The sequence below is a fragment of the Diceros bicornis genome, chromosome 38 (assembly GCF_020826845.1).
Source record: "Diceros bicornis minor isolate mBicDic1 chromosome 38, mDicBic1.mat.cur, whole genome shotgun sequence".
NCBI classification, from domain to species: Eukaryota; Metazoa; Chordata; class Mammalia; order Perissodactyla; family Rhinocerotidae; genus Diceros; species Diceros bicornis.
The window spans coordinates 6,092,473-6,119,242 of record NC_080777.1 but is presented as its reverse complement, the minus strand read 5'-3'; the positions used below and the strand labels follow the sequence as shown (position 1 = coordinate 6,119,242).

Sequence of the window (26,770 nt, the reverse complement as noted above, 5' to 3'; positions counted from 1 at the left end):
CCAGAGGGTCAGTTCCTCAGCTATGCAGCCTCAGAGATTGCTCCTGCGGTCCAGTTAATTATTTTTTATTCTTTCAACAGATCTTCAGCATTTTTTCAAGTTTCTTTTAACATTCCTTCACTCTCACTTTCATAGGTTCTGGGATGCTACTAATCCCTCATTTTTGAAGCCTTAGTTTAGATTTCACCTTTTTTTTCCCCTTCTAAGTGAGTCTCTGGCTTTTTTAAGCTAGCTTCTACAATTATATCCTGTTATCTTCTCTCCTTTTTTTCTTTTTTTTTTTTTTGCTGAGGAAAATTTGCCCTGAGCTAACATCCGTTGCCCATCTTCCTCTTTTTGCTTGAGGAGGATTCGCCCTGACTGACGTCTCTGCCAGTCTTCCTCTCTTTTTTTTGTTTGTGGGTTGCCACCACAGCATGGCCACCAGCAAGTGGTGTAGGTCTGTGCCCAGGAACCGAACCTGAGCCGCTGAAGCCGAGTGCACCGAACTTAACCACTAGGCCACGGGACCGGCCCCTGTCCTGTTTTTTATGTTGTTATCTGTTTATGCACATTCTCCCTCCCTCCTTTAAAAAAATGTTGTCTTTGTTATTTTTATGGAATTTTGAGAGAGCACTGAAGTCGATGCAATGGAATTTTGAGAGAGCACTGAAGTCGATGCAGGTATTCACTTGGCCGCTTTTAACTGTAAACTCCTCCACAACCTTTCCACTGTCTTTTCAAATGTCTCTCTTGGTGGTTGTTTGGCCTCCCGATTCTGATTCTGCACAGACCAGAACTCGGTGATAAATTTTTCCTTAGCTCAGGGCACTTAACCCTTATTTCCTCACATACAGAGTCCCTTTTATGTTCCAAACTCTGAGAATACAGAGATGGCTATGACCCAGTGTTTGTCTTTTAAGGGTCTCTAGGTCCAGTGGAGGAAGAAGACTTACAAAGGACAAAAGGGGATGAACAGCTGTAGGTGCTTTCAGAGCACGGACAGGGAAGCTGTCCAGCTCCCCAAAGCAAGAGGCCTTCGTCCACTGCACAGCTGCTCTCGTTTTTTTAGCATTGCTTGTCTCTTTGTCTTTTTCTTTCCTCTTTTCTTCTAAGACTTTAAATTTGCAGATTTTCGTCTCCTACTCTGGGTCAGCCAGCTCCTTTCCCAACTCACAGTGTCTTAGAAGCTGTTCACTTAAAGATTCCTCTGTCCACTTGACACCCCTACAGGTCTGCAACATCATGCACAACCCTGAGGCGTGCCGCACAAGGCTTACTCACGGGCAGAGAGTATGCCCTGGGCTAGCAGTGTGACCTGGTCCACCGTCTGTGAAATCAGTTACTTTGAAAAACTTTGAATTTCCATCCCAATAATTTATATTTTTTAAATTGAGGTAAAATAAATATAACATAAAATTTGCCATTTCAGCCATTTTTAAATACAATTCAGTGGCCTTAATTGCATTCACAGTGTTGTGCAATTGTCACCATTATCTATTTCTACAATTTTTTCATCACCCCAAAAAAATTCTGTAACCATTGAGCAGTGAGTCCTCATTTCCTCTTGCCCGTCAGTCCCTGGTAACTTCTAATCTACTTTCTGTTTCTCTGAATTTGCCTGTTCTAGATATTTCATGTAAGTTGAATCATACCATATTCATCCTTTTGTGTCTGGCTTATTTCACCTAGCCTAATGTTTTCAGGGTTCATCCATGTTGTAATATATATCAGAACTTCATCTATTGGTTTTTGATCTTGGAGAGTCATACTAGTTCTCTCTTGAAACATTTGTATGGTTTTCCATGCAAAAATGAATTCTTTATTTTCCTCCTTTTTCTTTCATATTATATGACCTTAGTAACAGCTTTTTTTACTTTTCCCAGTGGATACTGTTATAATTGTGGGCTTGTTGATTCATGCAGATGAATAGTAATTTCTTGCAAGTTATCCTAGCATGTAGGGTTCATTTTTCATGTGATCTGCATAAAAATAGTGGTGGTGAATATTAATCAAGTAAGAATGCAGATTTGAATGCTAAGCTTTAAAAAAAGCTTTATTAGAATACACAAGTCACATTAGCGGTCCCTCTGCAGGGAAAGTGTATTCTACTAGTTTTGGAGCTTAAAACTTTTTTCTTGTTCCAACCTACTGATAGGTGTCACAGCATAGATAAGAAATTGGCGGTGGGATGGAGCAGAACTGCTGTGCTTATATGAAGTTCTCAAGATTGTTCATTATTATCATTAGCATATCTTATACCAAATTGAAATTGTTTTCCCCAGGACAAAAAATATGGGTTTATTCAACCAGTTAAACCTAGTTTACTTGTGGACAAATTTATATGTGAACGCACTGTTCACATATAACGCTAGATGCCACATAGGAGATACAAAGAAGTATAAGGTTTTTGTGAAACTTCCAGACTAGTGAACTTATCTGTGGGGATTTTATACCCAAATGGATGCAGTTCAAGACATACATATATTTATCACAAACGTGCATAAAGTTAAACAACCACACAGAATTAAACAGTGCATCAAGATCACAATAAAAGTGATATCAAAGGATACATAACAGTGACTAAATGAACTTTTTAGACTAGTCGTGTTCAATATTTTTATTTCAAATAGTGCAACCCTTTTTTCCTCCACATGAAGTCCTAAACTAAACCCAAATATATAAAATAATAATAATAATAATAATAATGTGAGCAAAGACTTTTTTATGACTAGAAGCCAGGGTTCCAGACCCAGTTCTGCCAGCTAACTGTCTGATCTGGGACTATTTACATAAACTCTAGGTCAATTTCCTCATTAGCAAATGGGTTTAATAATGGGATTGTTGTGAGGATTCAAAATAATGGAGTTTAGTAAAGCATTTAAAACTGTCTGGAACATTCTGAGTACTCCATACATTTTATCTATTAATATTGCTGTTATATTAGAAGAAGAGGAGTGGGCCCTTGACACCATCCTCTCCCCTTCTATCTGTGGAATCCTAAGCCTAGAGACAATAAATGCTATCTGAGTTTAGAGAAGAAAAGATTATTTAAACTGGTATAGGTTTTTGGCTAAAAATTCCTGAGAGTATATCTGTGTTAACAGTTCCAAGGGCTTATTAGTTTTATTATCCTCTTTTGGATATTATCCTCATCACAATAATATGAAATATACCTAAACCTAAATAGTCAGCCTTATTAAGACAGCATTTTGTAACAAATCCTGTGCTGCTCACCAGGATTTGCCCAGTGTGGATATCAGAAACCTGGCTCCAGTATTCAAGAATGGTTTACCTGATGCAGATATATGTTTTCATTTATACGTGTGTATATATCTGTGAATATATGTGAGAATATGTATGTATTCCGTCTACATATATATTATGCAGATAAAATATGTACGTAAAAACCTTCAGAATGATGGCAAGGAGAGCTATTTACATGGTACCACACATTATAAATCTCTCGGTTCTTCTCCTAGCAAACTTGTGCTAAACCTTAACCTGTGTGGAGAAGAGAATGGTTCCCTTCTTGTCTGGATGCTTCTTTGTGTCCCACGTGGCTGAGTTGGGACATCTGGTTTTTGCTTCAGGGCTGTGTTAATTCATCTGATAATGTGTTTAGTTTTTCCTTACATTTTCCAAGAACAATCTTTAAATGCCATTTTAAAAAACTGATTTATTTAAAATCTTTTGCTTTCCTCTAATATATTAGTATATCCTTCACATTTCTCACTGCTAGTTTTTTTGTAAACAACAGTGGGTGTTACCCTAGACCTTGTGTTCTCTCCAAAGACTGCCTACTCTATTTGGCATTTGGTAGCCACTTCCCTCTGCCTACTCTAGGGATAGGAGTGGTCTGGAGTCCAAGGAGAAAACTGGATTTCCAACTGGGCAGATATAGGGAGACATTCCTGTATTGCACCATTAAATATCACCCCCTCCCTCCCACCCATAAATAGCAATTATAGGGAATTATTCTGTAATCACTTCATGTTCAGTATTTATGTTAGCACATCAAAAGAGGATATTTAATTCTTAAGGTTAATGGTTATGTTTTTTAAATTTTTAATCATTTGTGGACTAAAAAAAAATCCCACTTTGATTTGCTAATACATTCTGATGCAGATAGCTACTGTTAAATAATTAAACCATCCTGTTGGGAATAGAACTGTTGTATTTTCATCATAATCTTTACTGATTAAAATTATCTATTTACTCAGTTTTTGCTAGTGAATTTTAGTCCTGGCAGAGAGTAAAGCCTAATGATTAACAGCATGGGTTCTGGAGTCAGTCTACCTGGGCTTGAATGTTTGAATATAAGCTGCAATATTTACTGTGTGACTTTGGGCAACCTAACTTGTTTTCTCTAGCCTCAGTTTTCTCATTTGTAAAATGGGGCTAAATTTGGTACCTACCTCATAGGGTTATTATGAAGATCAAATGAGATATTTAGCACAGTTCCTGGTAGTTGTTAGCACTAGTTATAATGATTATTGTTGAGAGGCAACTTGGTGTAATGGAATTAGACACACATGGTTTATATCCTAACACTGGAGTGGGAGGGGGGAGCAGTGGAGGTGTCTTTGTACATGACCTTGAGCAAACTGTCTAATCTGTCTGTATTGATTTCTTCAACCTATAAATTATGAGTAACCTTCCTTATAAGGTAATTGGGAAGATCTGGTACATAGCAAAATTTAAAAACTGCCACTGTGTTATTCTCTTTCTTTCTTTTCTGTTCTTAGTTCAGTTTGGGAATGTGCAAATTGAGAAAATCTTTTAATTCTCTGAAAAAAAAATCAGCTAGCATTCTTTTATAACACGTTAAGTAGTTGTCATTCAATATGTTTTGTTAAGTTTTATTGGAATTTGTTTTTTTAATGCCTGCCCTGTTTTTTCACTGAATTATGGGAAACAGAAGGCATTGAAAAGAGATCAGGTATTAAAGAGCTTTAAGGTTTTATATCTAAAGAATAATTAGAAAATAAAAGATTGGGCAATGCAGTTTTTCACTAGAAGCTATGAGGGTAAGAAACTAAAGATATGTCACCTGGGTCAGGGAAATGAGATAGGAGTCTTGTGTTTTGTCTTTGATTTGCTGATGGAAACATCAGCAACATGAGGAAGTCATATTCAAGCTGGGAGAGTGCTGTAGGAACTATAAGGGATTGTGGAAGTCATTCTTATTTACTGGGTGGGTAAAGATGCTGAGAGGTTTGAGATGGTCTTGTGGTGATCAGTCCCAGATCATGGGCCTCTTGGGATGTGCTGAGAAGGACAGTTAACTCAAACCAAGTTGATTCAGCTAGGGAGGCAGTGATAATAGAAAGAGGAGGGATAGTGGCTTCTATTCCTCAAGGACTTGCTTCAGGGTAGGGATTAGGTTAGGGAGGGGCCAGGGCTCTATGGAGAACTCACAAGTTTAATTTTTCGCTCTGTTTATCAATATTCCTGGGCAGTCAGAAAGCTGGTGTTGGGGATATGGAGCTCTGATTTTCCTATATAGTAAAATATTGATAGGAAACAGCAAGGTGGTATCACATCAGTTCATTCTGTGGACCACGAGTTTTTTTCAGAGAACGTCAGCCCTGTAAGGCACAATGTCCCCTTTTTTAATAAACTTCCATTTTGAAATACACACACACACACACACACACACACTATCCAGAAGAAGTAATCTTAGCTAATATAACTACTTATGCACACAATTTCAAAATATCAATATAATGCCCTAATGATAATATAAAGAAGAAATAAAAGCAAAGTTATCATAAAATAGTATATGTTACCATATATACATGTTTAGGCACTAATAGAATTCATGGGGAAGAATTACTGTAAATATGCAACTGTAAAGGAGACTGACAGAAGTGTGTTGTGTTGGTGATTCAAATAGCATGACGTTATCCTCTGAAATGATGAACAACTCTTGGTAAAGTTTTGGACACAAAAAGTACCAGTTTCCTTTGATTTAGCTAGTAGTTGCAATCGTGAAAAATATGTTATATAGACTAAAATAATACAAAGAGTACTTCTGCTTCTATGTAAAAAGAGATTTGGTTCTAGACCTAAATGTCCAGTGGACATTTGAAAGCTGTGTGAGATTGGGACATATATTGTAGGATGGAAGCCTCCTTGTCTCCTTCACAGTGAATGCCTGCTGTGCCCCTAATCATTGTGAAAACCAAGCCACCCTCACACTTTCTACCACCCCTCCCAGGGGCCATTGCCAACCCTTCTGAGAAGCGGAACTTGATTCCATCCACATTTGCCAGGGGGTTTAGAAGACAGGACAGTGATCACTGCTATGGTCACATCCAAATCCCAAGAGACTTCCTCTTTCCCTGTCATTGCCAAACCCATTAAATAAACTGTCTATTTCTAATAATATGACCTAACAAATAGCTTGGAAATGTTTTGTTTGTTTTGGAAGGGAGGCATCAGCATAAGAGACAATATTGCATAATGACTATGAGCAGGAACTCTGGATCCAGACTGCCTGCATTCCAGTCCAGTCACTGCCGCTTACCACCTGTATGATCTTGCACACAGTTCCTTACCCTCTCAGTGTCTCAGTTTTCTCGTCTGAAAATGGATGGGTACATTGAATTACCTACCTTGTGGGATTGTTGTGAGGATTTAATAAGCTTTGAATAGTTCTTGACACATTGCTCTGTGCACACAGTGTGTGGAAGAGAGACTTGTGAGAATGGTGAGACAGGCAAGGACAGGCTTTTTAAAGGTGAGAAAGGAAATTATTAAATTATAAATATACAATGCAGAAACAAGATCACGTATTTTGATTTTCTCTCATAGCGTATCTTTATCAGAGCTCTAAATAGATTTTAATGGATAAAATTTATCATCATTCTTTCCCTTTCCTCCCTTTTGGCAAGGATAATAATGGTTAATAGCTAACAATTATAGAGCTCTTAACATGTGCCAAGCATGGTACTAATAGGCTTACAAGTATAGTATCATTTAATTTTTAAATAAACCTAGGATGTTGTTACTATTATTATGCACATTTTTACATAGAGAAGAATGAAACAGGTTGAATAATTAACTCAGAGTATCACAGCTTAGAGGTCAGACTCAAGTCATCTAACTCCAGAGTCCATCTTTTAATCGCTGGGCAACACTAAACAATGAAATGGGCAAATAGAGACACCACTTGAGAACAGCCTCAACCGTCCAGGCTTGTGACCAGTCTCAGATTAATTGGGCTGGGTGACTAATCCTTGATATTTTCTGGTTGACTCTAGGATTTTAATGATCAGCATACTGGTGGAGGTTTTGGTTTTGTTTTACAAGTAGATTAGTGTCTAGATCGAGACTGTCCAAAAAGTACTTTCTGTAATGATGGAAATATTATATATTTGCTCTGTGTTATATGGTAACCAGCCACTAGCCATCTGTTACTATTGAGCACTTGAAATGGGGCTAGCATGACTGAGGAAGTTAACTTTTAAATTTTATTGAATTTTAGTTAGTTTAAATATAAATAGCCACATGTGGCTAGTATTGGACAGGACAGGTCTAGATGAGTAAGGGGGATGCAGAGAGAAACTGCTTGCAGGGGCATTCTAAATGCTGCGGTTTTGTTGCCTTTTCTGTCTCCTGGACTTGTGAAACTGCCAGTCTGCATTTGAACAGGAGCCAGAGTCTGCTCTAAGGTATAGAAATGATACATATAGGTAATGGGACTTACTTCTGCCTTTTTGGATACGGAGGCCTTAGTGCCATGTCGTGAGAAGTATCCTTTGTCTAGCAGGTGGGTATCCATGTGACGTCATCTGGTGTGCTCACAGATCCTCGGCTTCAGCATCCCTGGTACTGCTCAACTGGCTCAAGAAACCTTTAATTATTGCAGCATATGTTTCAGTTTTCAGGCTGGAGGAAATTTATTCCCTCCAGCCTGAAGTCAGCACAGATGGGATCTTGAGCGAAGGCCTCAACAGGAAAGAAGTAAATTGCTAACCCTTCACAGCTGGCACGATGCTACTGACCTCAACAGCTGTGGTTGCCACGGTATTTGGAAAGCTTTCATAATAAAAAGCAAAAAATTCTGTTTATAACCATTATCTTTATTTGAATTCAAGGTGGGTAAATGAAGGGTAGCATATGTTGCTGGCTTTATTTATTTATTTTTAAAAAATCAGCATCAGAACAGAAGTAGGTTGTTTGTGTTCAATGTGTCCATGTGTATAGCAGTATACGTTGCAGTTCAGGTGTGTATCCAAACATGAATAAATTTCTGTGAAAATGTTGACTTTGAATCAAGGGATATTTCTGCTTATTTTTTTATCTGAAATGTATGTATGCTTAAACATAGAGATTAACTTCTTCTTTTTGAGTTCTATGAAATGGTATCATTGCTGAGTGTAGTTTTGTGGGCTTTTGTTTTTACTCAAAGTTACATTTTCAAGATGCATGTATCTTATTGCCCGTAGCTATAGTTCCTTCATTTTCATGGCTATATGATATTCCACTGTATAGACCATACTTCATTTATCCATTCTCCTGTCAGTGGACTTCTGGGTTGTTTCCTAGTTAAATGTTCTTTCAGTGATTATACTTTCTGTTGCATTATTGTTTGAAGGTAGCAGGGATAGGGCATAGATTATCCACATCTTAGAAGGAGGGACCATTAAGAAGAGGGATCAGGAATACAGGATATATTTAAAGTAAGGAGAAAGAAGGGAATTGACATATATTATTTTCTGGGTACCTGGAACTGTCATATGTGCCATCTCATTTAATTCACATAGTCATGTGAGAGCTTTTTTTTTTTTTTTTTTTTTTTTTTTTTTTTTTTTTGTGAGGAGATCAGCCCTGAGCTAACATCCGCCAATCCTCCTCTTTTTTTTTTGCTGAGGAAGACGGCCCTGGGCTAACATCGGTGCCTATCTTCCTCCACTTTATATGGGACGCCGCCACAGCATGGCTTACCAAGCAGTACTTCGGTGCGCGCCCGGGATCCGAACCAGCGAACCCCGGGCCGCCGCAGCGGAGCGCGCGCACTTAACCGCTTGCGCCACCGGGCCGGCCCCCTCATGTGAGAGCTTTTATTATCTCCATTTAATAAGTGAAGAAATGGACATATAGAGAGGAAAATTAACTTTTTCAAGTAATGCAGCTAGTAAAAGATAGAGCTAAATGTTCAACCTGAGTTTTTCTGACCCGAGTTCTTTATGCTGTGTATACCTGGGGCTGACTAGAACAGTCAGGGTTATATGACCATGAAGGGAGACAAAGTGTAGATGGAAAGAGGTTACAGTTAGGCTCTGTCACTTAAAACAACAAAGTAAACGTAGCACTGGGGAAATTTGAATTCAAGGTAGACAAACGGAGGAAAACAAGCAAAAGGAACTTCATGTTCCAGGCCCCTGCATATTGCTTTCCAACACGAATCATTCTGACCCTACATTCTGACTTGGGCTGTGACTTATCCAGCTAGCTCTGTGGTCCTCGCTCCTCTAGTAATTTTTCTTCTGTCAGGGTGAGCTAAAAAGTCATGCAGTCCCAGGCTCCCATTAATCTGCCACAAATAGAATAAGTTGACCCTGATTTATCAGCAATCTGCCGTATGAGTTTTTTTTAAACTATGAATCTTTATGGAGAGTTAGGATAGAAGGGGGTGCCAGCCTAGCAAATGAGAGGACTTTGTTTTTTTCAGTCTGTAACATTTTTGACTGCTATGAGTGCAATCCATAATAGAATGTAAGTACATATTCAAAATTTACTTCCATGATTGTAAATTATTGACTCCTACTGCTAGCCCAGGGCTCAAGTAGTCCGAGTGGTTGTGCAACTGAATACAGAAAAATCTCTTTTGGTAAACAGAGGCTGGAAATTGGCGTTGCTCTTTGCAGGTGGCTATTGTACTTGCTCATGTTTTATTTAGGTGTTTAGCAGTGCCATTTGAATTTCTAATTAAAGTTGTGCCTGCACTTCAATTGTTTATGAAGCCTCACATAGATTTAATCATCAGATCAGCTTGATGAGGATTTGCAGAAGTAAGCTTTATTGCCTCACACAGTGGCTTCTACCCTCTATCTTGAATGTGAAGGGAGCATTGATTCATAAGAACATTACAAAGAGCTCAATGATCATTGGAGTATATTGAGTGGAGAATGAAATGCAGAAGTCTATTACAAGTACTCTGTCTCTATTAACCTCTCTAACCCTTCCATTTAGTTTGATGGATAGAGGGATTTGTGCCCTGAAATCGCAGAGGTATCACGTGCTCAGATGTGGGATCATCTTTAAGATGGTGGTGTTAATCATTTTAGCAGATCAAGACTCAGTTTAACTGGTTTTGAACCGTTTGGCTTCACATTTTATTATGGTATTTCATAAATTTGGAAACTAAGTAATCAGCAAATCTAATCTCGAATTTACTCATTAGGATGAATAACATCTGTATTTTGATATTTATTGTATTTTGTATTTTGATATGTTAATCCCATATATATTGAATTAATGTTCCTATGATTATAATAAAAATATTACAGTTCTGTATTTTGCCATTCTGTTGGAAGAAGAAATGATGATGATAGTATGTACTGTTTAGAGAGGTTATTCTTAGCCTAGCCTAGAATGCATTATAATAGTAATCTTAGAATAGCATTTGAGTTACTGGGCTTTAAAAACATTGTTGCTGGGATGTTTTAAAACTTTATATGATTATTACATACCTTATTTTAAAAGTTTAATATTATCAATGTTTTCCATTTTAATGACTCTCCTTGGTTGCTTTGAAATATTCTTTTAGCTTTCAAAGAAAGCTTTGCTTTGAAAATGATCATTAAATTAATCTAAGGAAATGTGAGTCTTAAGATACTGTGATGATGTTCAACTCCCCAAATGCTTTTTAAAAAGTTAATATTGTATTCATCGAGTGTGACGAGTTTCTTTTGATTTATAAATTTCAGATTTTGTGAAATTTATGAATTTCAAGTGTTTCTGAAAAAAGACAATGGCAGAAGTAAAGTAGTTTCTCTCCACGTGATGAATGTTTTTGTTTTTCATTGTTTTCCTGGTACGATGTAATTCGTGGTCTTTTTTTTGTGCCCAGGATAATTAAAAAAGTGCATTGGGTCTTTTATCCCATAGCTAATATTGTTTCCTATGTCTGTTTTGTTTCATTTTGTTTTTAAAAATATCTTAAGTTTTCCATCTCAACTGCAGTTGAGCCTGAAAGGGGCAAGAATTAATCTTTTGGAAATGCCTAGGAAACTATACTGTCTCAAAATATTATGTCATAAAATAACACAACTAATGACTGATGCCGACCATGTTATTGTTTCTTAAAGTTGTCTGAATACCTCAAGTACTTTTAAAAAAATGGATTTGAAATGAAATGCTGAAATGCAAATGGTTGCTCGTGTAGCTGCAAAGATTATCTATAAAAAAACACTTAATATACTATGTTTTAGTTCCTTGGTGAATTATTTTCCTGTTAGACTAAGCTTTGTGAAAGCAGGTACTGTTTCTGTTTTGTTCTGTGCTTGTTCCTCACCGCCTGTCCTGGTATCTGGCTTAATAAATAAGTTGTTAGATGAATAAATTGAATGAATGACTTCTTAAACTGATAACAGTATCTTAAAATTAGTCACCTAGCAATTGAGCATTTTTCTAGGATTATGTATCTTAAATATATAGCTTTTTATCTTAGAGGGGTTTCTTTACTTTTTCTTTCTTTTGAAAAGTAGTCTAAGAAAAAAAAGACAAAGATGAAATTTATAACATAAAAATATCACTGTTATCTTAGTGGTCTTGTGGAATGGCTTGTTAATGTCAGAGTTTGGAATACTTGGATGCCATGAGAGCATTACATAAATTCATAATTACAGTGTACTGATTTTTAGATCAGAATCATTAATTTCTATGCTTGAAATTTTATGTTCATGCAAATAATTTTAAAGTTGATGTTAATGCATCTTATTTATGGACATCAAATGTCTCATATGTAGTCTCTGTAATAAAGTTTACAGGATGACATACTACTATAAATCCATAAATGGCTTTATAGCCTGGTTTGGGGACCTGGCAATAATATACACTTGTTATTTTTGATAATGAATAAGTGAGGGATTTAGGGCTTGTCTTGGAGTAGCTCCTATCTTCTGAGACAGTTTTCCAACTCAGACCTCAAGTAGTTAAGAAGACCACAGAGCTATTATATGCTGTAGACTAGGTCCTAAAAATTCATAGTCCAACAGGCAGATAAGAAATTGAACAGTTTTCCCCAGAAAGCATAAATTCTAAGGATTCCTAATAATCTCTGGAAGATTGAGATCACAGTGACACACCTCTTACCTTGACTTCAGCCACACTTGGTAAAGAAACATTGTTGCTATCTGTTCACTTGGTTAAGTTCAGTGTTTATACTTGCTGAGTATATGAAAGCACTGGTTGTCTTATAAATATCAAAATAAACTAAGATTACATAATAGTTTATTCTTTGATTTTATGAAAGTTATCCTGAATTAGTCCAATATGTAGAAAACGGAGTGCTCATGTATGTTGATGACATTTATCCAGTTCAGATTTGGAAGCTCTCTGATGATCCAAGTAGGGTGATACGGAAGAGTGGAAACTCAGAGAGCTCTGTGGTTCGAGATGTAATTAGTAAGTGAGACCGTGGGAACAACCACCTTTGAATAATAAATAGTTAGCTAGCTGAGAAGGTGATGCTAAAATTCCTGACTATAGGATCAAGAAAAATAGAAACATGTTATAGCCCTGAGATATAGATGTAAAAATGCCTATAAAGCCCAATTTGCAGAGGCCCGTATATCTGTATCAATCAGGTATACTTTCATCCCAATCTTAAATACTATTTTCCCAAAGGCTCTCTTATATTTTGGGGTGTGTTCCTTGTGGCCTCCTACATGATGAGATACGGTAGTCCTCACTCCCACATAGACTCTTCAAGCTCTTACTTGCTCCAGACATCTTCCTTTTTCCTGGTAGACTGCCTCAAACATTTTTCTTACCTTGTATTTTTAAAATCAGGTTTTAAAAGCTACTTCCACCCTCTCCTGTACCTGACATACATGTCTTGGCATCTGTAGGCTCTTGACATGTGATGTCCTTGCTCATAGTCTTCAGGTATTTGCAGAATATAGAGCCAGTGATTGGGGTCCCCTTCTCGGTCTCACAGTGGTGGTCCCCATGAAGTACTTATGCATACAGTCCATTTGTGAAAAGGGGGGAACTTCTCAAAGGCACAGTGATGACCAGTGATTTGGCCCTGTCTGCTTTTAGAGAACCCCTTAGGGCAATTCACATGGCTCTTTGAAAAGAGCCAGTTTGTCTCAGGCTCAAGGGAATTAGAAAAAATATTTCCCCACAGGACAGCATGAGCGATGTTGGTATTGAGTTACTGTTTGGCCGACACCGAACATTTTGGGAATGGAGGAACAAATGACTTATTCCTGTACTTGTACTTTGCCTCTGTGTGTGGATTTTTATGTTAATATATTTAAAGTCTGCCTCATTCCAAACATTTATGTTTTAAGATCCATGCTATTTGGTTATAGATTGTTTGCTTGGGGATAGTGGTAGAAATTCAATCTTCTGTTTTGTTTTAAAGTGGAGGGAGTTTGAACACCTTCCTTGGTGTTAAGACTGATTGTCTCACGTAGTTCTACTCAACAAGGGACCAAATTGTCACTCTTGCATAGTAAAGCATAGCTAAATTCGTGAGTTGATTGCTGCTGTCTATTGTTCAGTCTCTTTACAGTGTAGGCCTTAGGGTTGAGTTACCTGATCTTGGTGATTTCTTGTTTTGATATATTCTGGTCTCTGTATTGAAAGCCTGTGATCCAGTGACGTTCATAGCAGGATTCCAAAGGTTGGCGGAAATGATTAAGGCTCTAGCTCTGCCTCTGCCGAATAGTAGTTATTTAGATGATGTGTGGCCCTGCTGTCTGTTTATAGTTTAAGGCCCTCTGTTTTGGTGTGCTGACATCAGAGCTTGTCTGTGTAGTCAGGTTTGTGTACACTGGGGTTAAACTTGCTTTCTTTATGGGGAAGAGGTGCACGGGAGGTCTCTCACAATGTATATTGGTCAGAACTAGCTGTTTGGATTTCATTCTTCAAGGAAGTTAGTACTTACTCAGTTTCAGATGTTGGTTGGTTTTATCAATTACACACCTGTGTTATATGAGTTAGTTTGTCTAATGTTTTAGGTAAATGCTAATAAGAGCAATCAAAAAACATATCATTTGCCTACCAGTTTATTATCAGTTACACACCTGTGTTATATGAGTTAGTTTGTCTAATGTTTTAGTGGTATTTATACTAATAAGAGCAATCAAAAAACATATCATTTGCCTACCAGTGTAACCCCCTCCCTGAAGGACACAAGATAACAGTTATTTATTGGGATGTGACACTGGGAAGGAGTATTATGACTAATTAGATTTTCCTGGCTTTCTGTTTCTATGAAATAAATAAAAATAAAACTAGTAAAACCCCAGAATCCATATGGAAAAATCGTTTGCTTTTAACAGCTAATGCTAGTTTTCAGTTTTTACCATAAGATGTCACCAGAGTACAGAAAGTAGTTCAGAAACAAAGTAACTGTTTCCTTTGGAATTTTAGTATCATAAATTTTGCTCTCATGATACTTAGCTTTTTAAAAAATATTACATCAATAAAAATGCTTATATTAAAATTTATTGCTTTGGGGGCCGGCCCGGTGGCGCAAGCGGTTAAGTGCGCGCGCTCCGCTGCGGCGGCCCGGGGTTCGCTGGTTCGCATCCCGGGCGCGCACCGACGCACTGCTTGGTAAGCCATGCTGTGGCGGCGTCCCATATAAAGTGGAGGAAGATAGGCACCGATGTTAGCCCAGGGCCGTCTTCCTCAGCAAAAAAAAAAAGAGGAGGATTGGCGGATGTTAGCTCAGGGCTGATCTCCTCACAAAAAAAAAAAAAAAAAAAAAAAATTTATTGCTTTGGTTTAGATATTTAGGTGAAGTTCTTTTGGAAGATGAGCTAATTACAATGCTTCTCTTACTAGCTTTGTGAAGTATGGGAAGGATAGCCAGAATCAGGCTGCCTGGGTTCAAATTCTGGTTCTGCCAGTTCATAACGATATTGTCATGGGTGAGTTTTAAAATTTTTTTTAAATTTAGTTAAAAAAAACCCAGTTTTATTGATACAAAACTTACATCCTATACAATTCATCTGTTTAAATTATATAATTCAGTGTTTTTCAGTATATTCTCAGAGTTGTACAGCTATCACCAATTTTAGAACTTTTTTCCCCCTAGAAGAAAATCTGTAACCATTAGCTGTCACTCCACTGGTGGATCATATAGTAACTCTTTAATATTTTGAGAAACTGCCAAATTGTTTCCAAAGTGATTAGCCGTTTTACATTCCCACCAGTGTGTAGGGTTCCAATTTCTCCTCATCCTTGTCAACACTTGTTGTTGTCTGTCTTTTTGATTATATCCCTCCTAGTGTGTTTGAAGTGCCATATCATTGTGGTTTGGATTTATATTTCTCTTCCTAATGATTAATGATGTTGAACGTTTTTTCATATGCTTATCTTTGTATATCTTTGGAGAAATATGCATTTATTTTAATTGACTTTTTGTTGTTGATGCGTCTCTAAAATGGTGATAAAACTCGTACCTTTCTAATGGAGTTATTATGAGAATTAAAAGAATATATGTAGAATGCTTAGAGCAGTGCTTGATACCTGGTAAATACTCCTTTAATGTTGGTTATTATTATTGTTATTATCACTTATAACAGTTTCTTCATGTGCTTAATGATTCCTAGTGACTATATTTTAATTTCTCTGATGAGAATTGTGAAAAATAAATTTGATCTTCAGCTCCCAATTCTCCTACCCCTGGTCTTTGCTGCATATGTTCAGTTGTTCATTTGTTCATTCATTCCTTCATTCAGCAAGCATTTGTTGAACACCTATTATGTGTCATATTTTGTGAAAGAACCTGAAAATGCAAACATATAAAATGGTGGTTCTTTTTTTCCAGAAAGTCTGGAGAGAGAGATACCAAAGTGATAATTTTAGAGCAACGAGTGTTTTAATATATGTATGTACAAGCTGTGGTGAAAGCCCAGGCGAAGCATTCCAGAAAGGCTTTGTAGACAAGCTGAGACTTGAAGAATGAGTAGGAGTTTCTCATGCAAAATGTTGGGGTCAGTGTTCTGGGCAGTGCAAGGGCATGTTTAAATGCATAGGAATTTGAAAACACTGAATGTTCAGGTAGGATGAGAGTTACAGGACTGCTGCCCTGTGTAAGGCTGAGAGGGATTGGAGGTAGAGTATCATAAGCTATAGAGATGGCAGCAACAAATAGGAAAACACCTCTTGCTTCCCGCCATTTAATGCTCAGAACATTCTTCTCTCTCCCTTCTTAACATGTCCAATTTTTCGTTATGAAAGGTGTTACTTTTCATGATCAAATGGTCTTCGTCTCTAGTAATATTCCTGTCTTAAAGACTATTTTATCTGATATTAATATAATCACTGCAGCACTCTTATGGTTATTGTTTTGTTTTCAACCTGTTCGTATCTTGCGAATCTAGAGTATATCTCCTCTAGACAGCATGTTGTTAGATCTTTCTTTTTTTAGCGCAGTCTAACTAACAGTATCTCCTTTTTGATTTGAATGTTCAGTCTATTCACATTAATACAATTTTTGATATAGTTGGATTTATGTTTGGATTTATTTTATTTTTTGTTTCCTATAGGTCTTATGTCTTTTTTATTCTTCTGTTCCTTTGTTACTGCCTTCTTTTGTGTTGAATAAATGTTTTTTGAATGTATCATTTTAGTTTGTTGACTTTTCTTGTGTGTGTGGGAAAGATTCGCCCTGAGCTAACATCTGCCAATCCTCCTTTTTTTGCTGAGGAAGACTGGCCCTGGGCTAACATCCGTGCCCATCTTCCTCTACTTTATATGGGACGCCGCCACAGCATGGCTTGACAAGCAGTGCGTCAGTGCGTGTCTGGGATCCGAACCGGCGAACCCCGGGCTGCCGCAGCAGAGGGCGCGCACTTAACCACTTGCGCCACCAGGCCAGCCCCTGTTGACTTTTTTTAAGTCATCTTTTTTGAGTTATTTCTTTTAGTGATTGAGCTAGGGCTACGCTAAGGCAATAGCCACTAGCCACATGTGGCTTTTGTGCACTTGAAATGTGGCTAGTCTAAATTGACATATGCTAAAGAGAAATACAAACTGGATTTCAGTAACTTAGTGTGATATGCAGAATGTAAAATATCTCATTAATAATTTATATGTGAATTGCATATTGTAATAATATTTCGGATATTTTGGGTTAAATGAAAATATTAAAATTTCACATTTAAAAAACTTTTAAAAAATACGAATAGAAAATTTCAAATTACATATGTGACTTTCATTTGTGGCTCTCATATTTCTGTTGGATAGCACTTATTTAAAGTTTACAATGTGCATCTTTAATATATCACAATCTATTTCAGTTTAATACTGATGTAATGCTGGTAAAATATAGCACCTTTGCTCCCATGTAGCTCCATTTTTTGTCCCTTCCTGTGTGCTGTTCTGTCAGATATAGTTATAAAACCAAACAATACATAATTTTTACTTTAAACAATCCTATGTTTTTTAAAAAAAATAAGAGAATAAAATAATATGTGTGTGTGTACATTCTTTTACATTTACCTACGTATTAACTGTTTCTGGTGCTCTTCATTCCTTCCTGTGGAGTTGAGTTACCATCTGAGCTACACTATTCTTGTAGTATATCATGTAGACTGGGTCTGCTTGCAGTGAATTCTCCCACTTTTTTGCTTATCTGGGAATGTTTTAATTTATTCTTTTTTTTTGTTTTATTTGCTGAGGAAGATTCACCCTGAGCTAACATCTGTGGCCAATCCTCCTCTATTTTGTATGTGGGTTTCTACCAAGCATGGCTGACAAGAGGTGTAGGTTTGCGCCTGGGAAGCGAACCTGGGCCGCTGAAGTGGAGCGTGCCAAATTTAACCACTAGGCCACTGGGCCAAACCCTTCTTTTTCATTTTTTCTTTCTGTTTGTTTTTGTGAGGAAGATTAGCCCTGAGTTAACATCCACTGCCAATCCTCCTCTTTTTGCTGAGGAAGATTGGCTCTGGGCTAACATCCCTGCCCATCTTCCTCTATTTTATATGTGGGAAGCCTGCCACAGCATGGCTTGATAAGTGATGCGTAGGTTGGCACCTGGGATCTGAACCTGTGAACCCCAGGCTGATGCAGTGGAGCATGCAAAGTTAACCACTGCGCCACTGGGCTGGCCCCTCTTCTTCATTTTTGAAGGATAGTTTTACTGCATATAGAATTATTGGTTGAAAGTTTGTTTTTTTTTCTTCAGCACTTTGAATATGTCGTTTCCTTTCTTTCTGGCTTCTATTGTTTCTGATGAGAAGTCAACCATTTATTGTTCTGCTGTTCCTCTGCATGTGATGTTGTTTTTACTGCTCTCAGGAGAAACTAGTTAACCATATCCTAACCTGCTGGTGTATTATTGGAGCCTAACTGACCTGGGGGAAGGGAAATAACCCAACTCTAATCAGCTCTCGCCATCCTCTTGCACCTAAGGGGGTGGGAAAAAAAAGAAACACTTGTGAAGTTCACAGTTCAGAGGCATAGGCTCACTAAAAGACTGAGGCATAATCTTAAGACTGTAGAACACTTCCCTCTCCCCACATCTCACCACCACATTACTAAAGGCCTATTTACAACAGTTCCTTTTACCCAGTACATCATGTCTGGCTGTCAAGAAAACATCACAAGGCATAGCAAAAGGGAGAAAACACAATTTGAAGAGAAAGAGAAAGCATCAGACCCAGGCATAGCAGGGATGTTGGAATTATCAGACTGAGAATTTAAAACAACTATGATTAGCATGCTAACGGGCCTAATAGATAAAGTAGACAGCATGCAAGAATAGATGGATTTTGTAAGCAGAGAGATGGAAATCCTAAGAAGGAACCAAAAAGAAATGCTAGAGATCAAAAACAGTGTAACAGAAATGAAGAATGCCTTTGATGGGTGTATTAGTAGACTGGATATGGCTGAGGATAGAATTTCTGAGCTTGAGGTTGTCTCAGCAGAAACCTCCAAAACTGAAAAGCAAAGAGAACAAAGACTGAAAAATAACAGAGCAGAATATCCCAAGACTATGGGACAACAGAAGGTGTAACATACATGTAATGGGAATACCAGAAGGAGAAGAAAGAAAGAAAGGAACAGAAAAAATATTTGAAACAATAATGACTGAGAATTTCCTCCAAATAATGTCACATACCAAACCAAAGATCTGGGAAGCTCAGATAACACCAAGCAGGATAAATGCCAAAAAACTACACCTAGGCTTATATTTTCAAACTACAAAAATCAAAGGTAAAGAAAAAATCCCAAAAGAAGCCTGAGGAAAAAGGACCTCACCTAAAAAGGAACCAAGGTAAGAATTTATATGCGACTTCTCAGAAACCATGCAAGTAAGAAGAGAGTGTAGTGAAATATTTAAAGTGTTGAGAGAAAAAACCCAACAACCTAGAATTCTGTACCCTGCAACATTATCCTTCAAAAGTGAAGGAGAAATAAAGACTTTCTCAGACAAACAAAAATTACAGGAATTTGTTGCTAGTAGACTTACCTTGCAAAAAATGTTAAAAGAAGTTCTTTTGAGAGAAGAAAGATAATATAGGCCAGCTACTTGTATTTACATAAAGAGAGGAAGAGCATTGAAGAAGGAATAAGTGAAAGTAAAATAAAAACTTGTATTTCTTCTTCTTAATTAATCTAACAGATAACAGATTGTTCAAAATAATAATAATAGCGACAATATATTTAATTATGTATGCTTATGTATATATCATATATAGACACTCATTTACATATAAGTAAACTGAATGACAGCAATGGTACAAGGGACAGAAGGAAAGAATTAGAATTATTTTGTTATAAGGTTCTCACACTACCTGTGAAGTGATATGGTGTTATTTGAAAGTGGACTTGGATTAGTTATAAATGTATATTGCGAACTCTAGGGCAACCATTGTAAAAAGTAAGGAAAAGAAGTATAACTGATATAAGAAAAAGGAGAAAATGGAATCATATGTAATGCTCAATTAAAACCACAAAAGTCAGAAAAAGAGTGGAAGACAAAAATAAGAACAAAGAATAAGGGTACCAAATAGAAAACAGTAACAAATATAGTAGATATTAATCCAGTTATATCAGTAATCATGTTGAATGTCAGTGGTCTAATATGCATCAATTAAAAGACAGAGATTGTCAGAGTGGATCAAATAATAAGACCCAAATATATGTGGTTTACAAGAAACCCATTTTAAACATAAAGACACATATAGATTAAAAGTAAATGGATGGAGAAAAATATACCATGCTAACACTGATGAAAAGAAAGCAGGGATGATTTTATTAATTTCAGACAGAGCAGACTTTAAAGCAAGGAAGTTAGCAGTGATAAAGAAGAGCATTACATAGTGATAAAGGGGTTAATTTTCCAAGAAGATATAGCAATTCTTGACATGCATACACCTAATAACCGAGTGTCAAACTATGTGAGGCAAAAACTGATAGTACTGCAAGGAGAAATAAATGAATCCTTTATTATAACTACACATTTCAACACTCTGTCAGAAATGGACAGATCCAGCAGGCAGAAAATCAACAACACGATCAATCAACTGGATATAATAGACATTTATAGACTACTTCATCCAACAGCAGTAGACTACTCATTCTTCTCAAGCTCACTTGGAACATTCACCACGATAAATCATATTCTGGGCCATAAAACACACCTTAACAAATTTAAGAATAGAAATGATACAGTGTCTGCTCTCAGACCATAATGGAATTAAACTAGAAATCAATAATGGGAAAACCCCAAAATATGTTGAGATTAAACAAAACAGTTCCAAATAACACATGGGTCAAAGGAGAAATCTCAAGAGAAATTAAAAAATATTTTAAACCAAACAAAAATGAAAATACAACTTATCAGAAATGTTGGGATGCAGTGAAAGCACCGCTTAGAGTATAGCGTTGAATGCAAATATTAGAAAAGAAGAAAGATCTAAAATCAATCATCTAAGTTTCAACATTAGGAAATTAGAAAGAGAAGGGCAAGTTAAATCCACAGTAAGCAAAGAAAGAAAGAGAGAAAGAAAGGAATAATAAGAATTAGAGCAGAAATCAATGAAATAGAAAATAAAAATTAGTAGAGAAAATCAATGAAACCAAAAGCTGATTCTTTGAAAAGATCAATAAAATCCATAAGCCTCTAGCCAGGCGAAGTAAGGAAAAATGAGAGAAGACACAAATTACTAATATCAGAAATGAAAGAGGGGACATCACTACAGATCCCATGGACATTAAAAGGATAATAAAGGAATACTATAAACAACTCTTTGCCCACAAATTTGATAACCTAGATGAAATAGACCAATTCCTTGAAAGACACAAGCTGCCAAAACTCACACAGAAGGAAATATGTAATGACAGGCATGTATCTATTAAGAAAAATTGGATCAGTAGTTAATAATCTTCCCAAACAGAAAGAACTAGGCCCAGATTGGTTCACTGGTGAATTCTACTAAACACTGAAGGAAGAAATTATACCAATTTTCTATAATCTGTTTCAGAGGATAGAAGAAGAGGGAATACTTCCTAACTCATTCTATGAGGTCAGTATTACCCTAATACCAAAACCAGACAAAGACATTATAAGAGTAGAAAACTGTAGACCAATATCTCTCATGAACGTAGATGCAAAAGTCCTCAATAAAATGTTAGCAAATCAAATGCAACAATGTTTGTAAAGAATTATACAGCACGACCAAGGGGTATTTGTCCCAGGTATACAAGGTTGGTTCAACATTTGAAAATCAATTAACGTAATCCGTTACATCAAAGGCTAAGAAAGAAAAATTACATGATCATATCAATATATGCAGAAAAAAAATATTTGACAAAATCCAACACTCATTCCTGATAAAAACTATCAGTTAGCTAGGATTTTTGTCAAGTTGCTCAACTTGATAAAAAATATCTACAAAAAACTTGAAGCTAACATCATACTTAGTGGTGAGAAACTAGAGCTCTCACAGTAAATGCAGGAACAAGTCAAGGATGTCACTGTCTCACCACTCCTGTTCAACATTGTTCTGGGAAGTTCTAGCCAATGAAATAAGATAAGAAAAGGAAATAAGAGGTATACACAATGGCAAGGAAGAAATAAAACTGTCTTTGTTTGCAGATGACATAATCAGCTATGTAGAAAATCTGAAAGAATCAACAAAAACCTCTTGGAACTAATAGGTGGTTGTAGCAAGGTTGCAGGATACAAGGTTAATATACAAAAGTCAATTGCTTTCCTATATACCAGCAATAAACAAGTGAAATTCGAAATTAAAAATGCAATACCATTTATATTAGCAACCCCCAAAATAAAATACTTAGGTATAAATCTAACAAAATATGTATAAGATCTATATGAGGAAAATTACAAGACTTTGTTGAATGAAATAAAAAGAAACAAAATAAGTGGAGAGAAATTCTATGTCCATGGATAGGAAGACTCAATATTGTGAAGATGCCAGTTCTTTCCAATTTGACCTATAGATTCAATGCAATCCCGATCAAAATCCCAGCAAGTTATTTTGTGAGTATCAAAAAACTGATTCTAAAGTTTATATAGAGAGGCAAAAGACCCAGAATAGCCAATGCGTTATTGAAGAGGAACAAAGTTGGGGGACTCAAACTACTCAACTTCAAGACTTAGTGTAAAGCTACAATAATCAAGTCAGTGTGCTATTGGCAAGATAGAGATAAATGGATCAATGAAACAGAGCATAGAGGCCAGAATTATATAATCAACCTGATCTTTGACAAAGGAGCAAAGGCAATACAGTGGAACAAAGATAGTCCTTTCGACAAATGGTACTGGAACAACTGAGCATCCACAGGCGAAAAAATGAGTGGTCTAGACACAGACCTTACACCCTCCACAAAAGTTAACTCAAAATGGGTAACATAAATGTAAAACACAAAACTGTAAAATTCCTAGAAGACAGCATAGGAGTAAACCTGCAACAGCAAAGGCACAGTCCAGGAAAGAGATACTTGATAAGCTGGACTTCATTAAAATTAAAAATATCTGCTTTGCAGAAGACAATGTTAAGAGAATGAGAAGACAAACTACAGACTGGGAGAAAATATTTGCAGAAGACACATATGATAAAGGACTGTTATGCAAAATATACAAAGACTTCTTAAAACTCACCAATGAGAAAACAATCCAAATGAAAAACGGGCTACAAATCTTAACGGGCATTTCACCAGAGAAGATATACAGATGGCAGATAAGTATATGAAAAAATACTCCACATCATATGTCATCAGGGAAATGCAAATTATAATAACAATGAGATATCACTATGTACCTATTAGAATGGCCAAGATCCAGAACATCGACAACATCAAATGCTGGTGAGGATGTGTGACAGGAACTCTGATTCATTTCCAGCGGGAATGCAAAATGCTACAGCCACTTTGGAAGCCAGTTTCGCAGTTTCTTACAAAACTAAACATACTTTTACCATATGATCCAGCAATCATACTCCTTGGTATTTACCAAAAGGAGTTGGAAATTTATGTCTATACTAAAACCTGCGCATGAATGTTTATAGCAGCTTTATTCATAATTGTCAAAACCTGGAAGCAACCAAGATGTCCTTCAGTAGGTGAATGGATAAATAAACTGTGATACCTCCAGACAGTGGCATATTATTGAGCACTAAAAGAGCTATCAAGCCGGGGGGGGGGGCGGGGCGACCGGCCCCGTGGCTTAGCGGTGTGCGCGCTCTGCTGCTGGCGGCCTGGGTTCGGATCCTGGGCACACACTGACGCACTGCTTCTCCGGCCATGCTGAGGCCGCGTCCCACATACAGCAACTAGAAGGATGTGCAGCTATGACATACAGCTATCTGCTGGGGCTTTGGGGGAAAAATAAATAAATAAAATTAAAAAAAAAAAAAAGAGCTGTCAAGCCATGAAAAGGCATGGAGTTACCTTAAATGCATATTACTAAGTGAGAAGAGACAACTTTGAAGGTTACATATTGTATGATTCAAACTATATGACGTTCTGGAAAAGGCAAAACTATGGAGACAATAAAAAGATCAGTGGTTACCAGGGGTTAGGTTGGAGAGAGGGATGAATAGGTCGAGCAGAGGATTTTTAGGGCAGTGAAAATATATGATGGATATATATGGAAAATAATGTATATGTTTTTCCAAAGCCATAGAATGACAACACCAAAAGTGAACCTTAATGTACACTATGGACTTTTGGTGATTATGTGTCACTGTAGGTTCATTGATGGTAACAAATATACCACTGTGGTGGTGGGGAGGCATGTTGATAATGGGGGAGGCTGTGAATGTTGGGGGACGTAGAGTAATTGGGCCATCTCTGTACCTTCCTCTCAATTTTGCTGTGAAACTGAAATTTCTCTAAAAAAAAATAAAGTTATAGAAAAATTAAAATAAATATGAAAACAAAACAGTACCTGTAGCCTTGGAGGAAATAAAAATATCTGAAAGAGAATTATCTCTCAGGATATTTTTCCTGAGTATTTCCACATTATAATCTTTCTCCAAAATAGATATGTTTTATTTTCCAGTTTACCCAGAAGAAAATATTTTATATGAGATAAATGTACAGTGAAAGCAAGCCATACATTTTCTACACTCCATCTCTCTATCAAGGTCTCCTGTTAAATACCTGCAGGCACCCGGAGGTGTTTACTTTCAGGCACTAATCACACCCACTGTTGCAGATCATTTGATTTTGTTTAATGCTTTTATCTTCTCCTTAACCATAGATTTTTTTCTGCCATATCTTTAACATTCGTCTTTGCGTATTGTAGATATCAAGAGTAGAATAAAAGCTAATGGACTTTAATGTGCATGACAGGGCAGGAGAAACAAAGGTGTTGGGATTTCCTGTGGCTGAAGAAGAGGAGCAGGGTTTTGCTGAAAGGAGTTATTTGTCAATTTTGGAAGATTAACCAAGCAGGGATACATGGGCAGAGGGGCAGGATGAAAGATGAGGGGAATGAGATGCTTATCCATGATGGGTGTGGACCAGCAGCTGGTGTGCCTATCTGGGGTCCTTCTTGGATTGAACTAAATGGTGATCTCTCACGTACCCTTTCACTTGAATGGTTTGTCCTTTGAGGAGGCAAAAATGCATTTTGATAGTGCTGTTTTGTATATTAAGATGATAATATTATGCCTCAAGTTTTGCTACTTTTTCTTATAGTTATTTCCGCCTAAGACTAGTGATATATATTTGCACGATACCCAGTGCCGAATGAGGGTTGGCTATGGGTTGGCAATTTTTTTTCTCTGTTTAAAGCTATACGGTCTTTGTTATAAATGTTATCATTAGACTAAGCTATCTTAATCATTCTTCCGTTCACTAAAAATTTATTGAGCATCTGTTATGTGCCTGGCTCTGTAGCAGATGCTGAGGAAATAAAGACATAGAGGGGAATGAGGTAAAGAACACATGAGTAAGCCACTAAATATAACTCAGTGAAATAGTCACCCAGTGAGTGGAGGACTCCATTATGACTTACTTTAGTTTATCCTGTAAGTTTAGATATTCAGGGATGCCAGACTTTGTGGCATCTATGTCTTGGGAAAGACAAATGTACTCTGGAAAATTCATTGTAAAACACATTTTAAAAGCATTTTCTATTTTTACTTGTCACTTTCATTTTGAAATTGCTGCACTGAGGGGAAAACATGACCTTAAAAACCAATTTAGGGGCCGGCCCCGTGGCTTAGCGGTTAAGTGCGCACTCTCTGCTGCTGGCAGCCTGGGTTCGGATCCCCAGCGCACACCAATGCACCGCTTGTCCAGCCATGCTGAGGCGGCGTCCCACATACAGCAACTAGAAGAATGTGCAACTATGACATACAACTATCTGCTGGGGCTTTGGGGAGAAAAGGTGAAAAAAAAGAGGAGGATTGGCAATAGATGTTAGCTCAGGGCCCATCTTCCTCAGCAAAAAGAGGAGGATTGGCATGGATGTTAGCTCAGGGCCAATCTTCCTCACAAAAAAAAAAACAATTTAAAGTGAACAAGTTATTAAGAAAATCGTAATCGTTTTGCATGCTGTCTGTGGTCCTTGAGAACTTTTGCATACTTTCATAATTTTATAACTCATTGTTTGTTTTTATTCTTGCTTACCTTTCCCCTGATCATGAATCTTTCTTCTATACCTGGTAACATCTTTGTACCTCTCTTCTTTTAGTCTCGGTATTTTTAATGCCTTCTGTTCTTGGGTTATACTGTCACCCTTTACCAGTAATTTTTGTGCTATATTGCATGCTTCACTAAAACTTTTAGATATTTTAAATTTGAAGCTTCATATTGGTGAAATAAATTAGACCTTTATCAGTTTTTTTCAAACATTTATGTAAAATGATGGCTACCAATTTTTAATTTGTTAAATAATTGTATTGAATACAATTCTGTACCTTTTGTGATTAGTTTCTCTTTGACTCAGTTTGATGTAATATAATAGTGTATGTATATATATGTGTGTGTGTATTCTGTCTTAAATTTTACAGATCAGGACTAAATCATCTTGTTATTTTGACCATCTTCTAAAAAGCAGCATAATGATACTTTTTATTTCATGTGATGTGTTAAATTTTGGCTGCTGTTTAAA

The 26,770-nt window shown here is 36.9% G+C and overlaps 1 protein-coding gene across 4 annotated transcripts in view; it reads left to right on the top strand.

Moving 5' to 3' along the window:
- SMYD3 (SET and MYND domain containing 3) overlaps positions 1–26,770 on the top strand; it is a 670,522-nt gene that overhangs the window by 108,474 nt on the left and 535,278 nt on the right. The window lies entirely within an intron of this gene.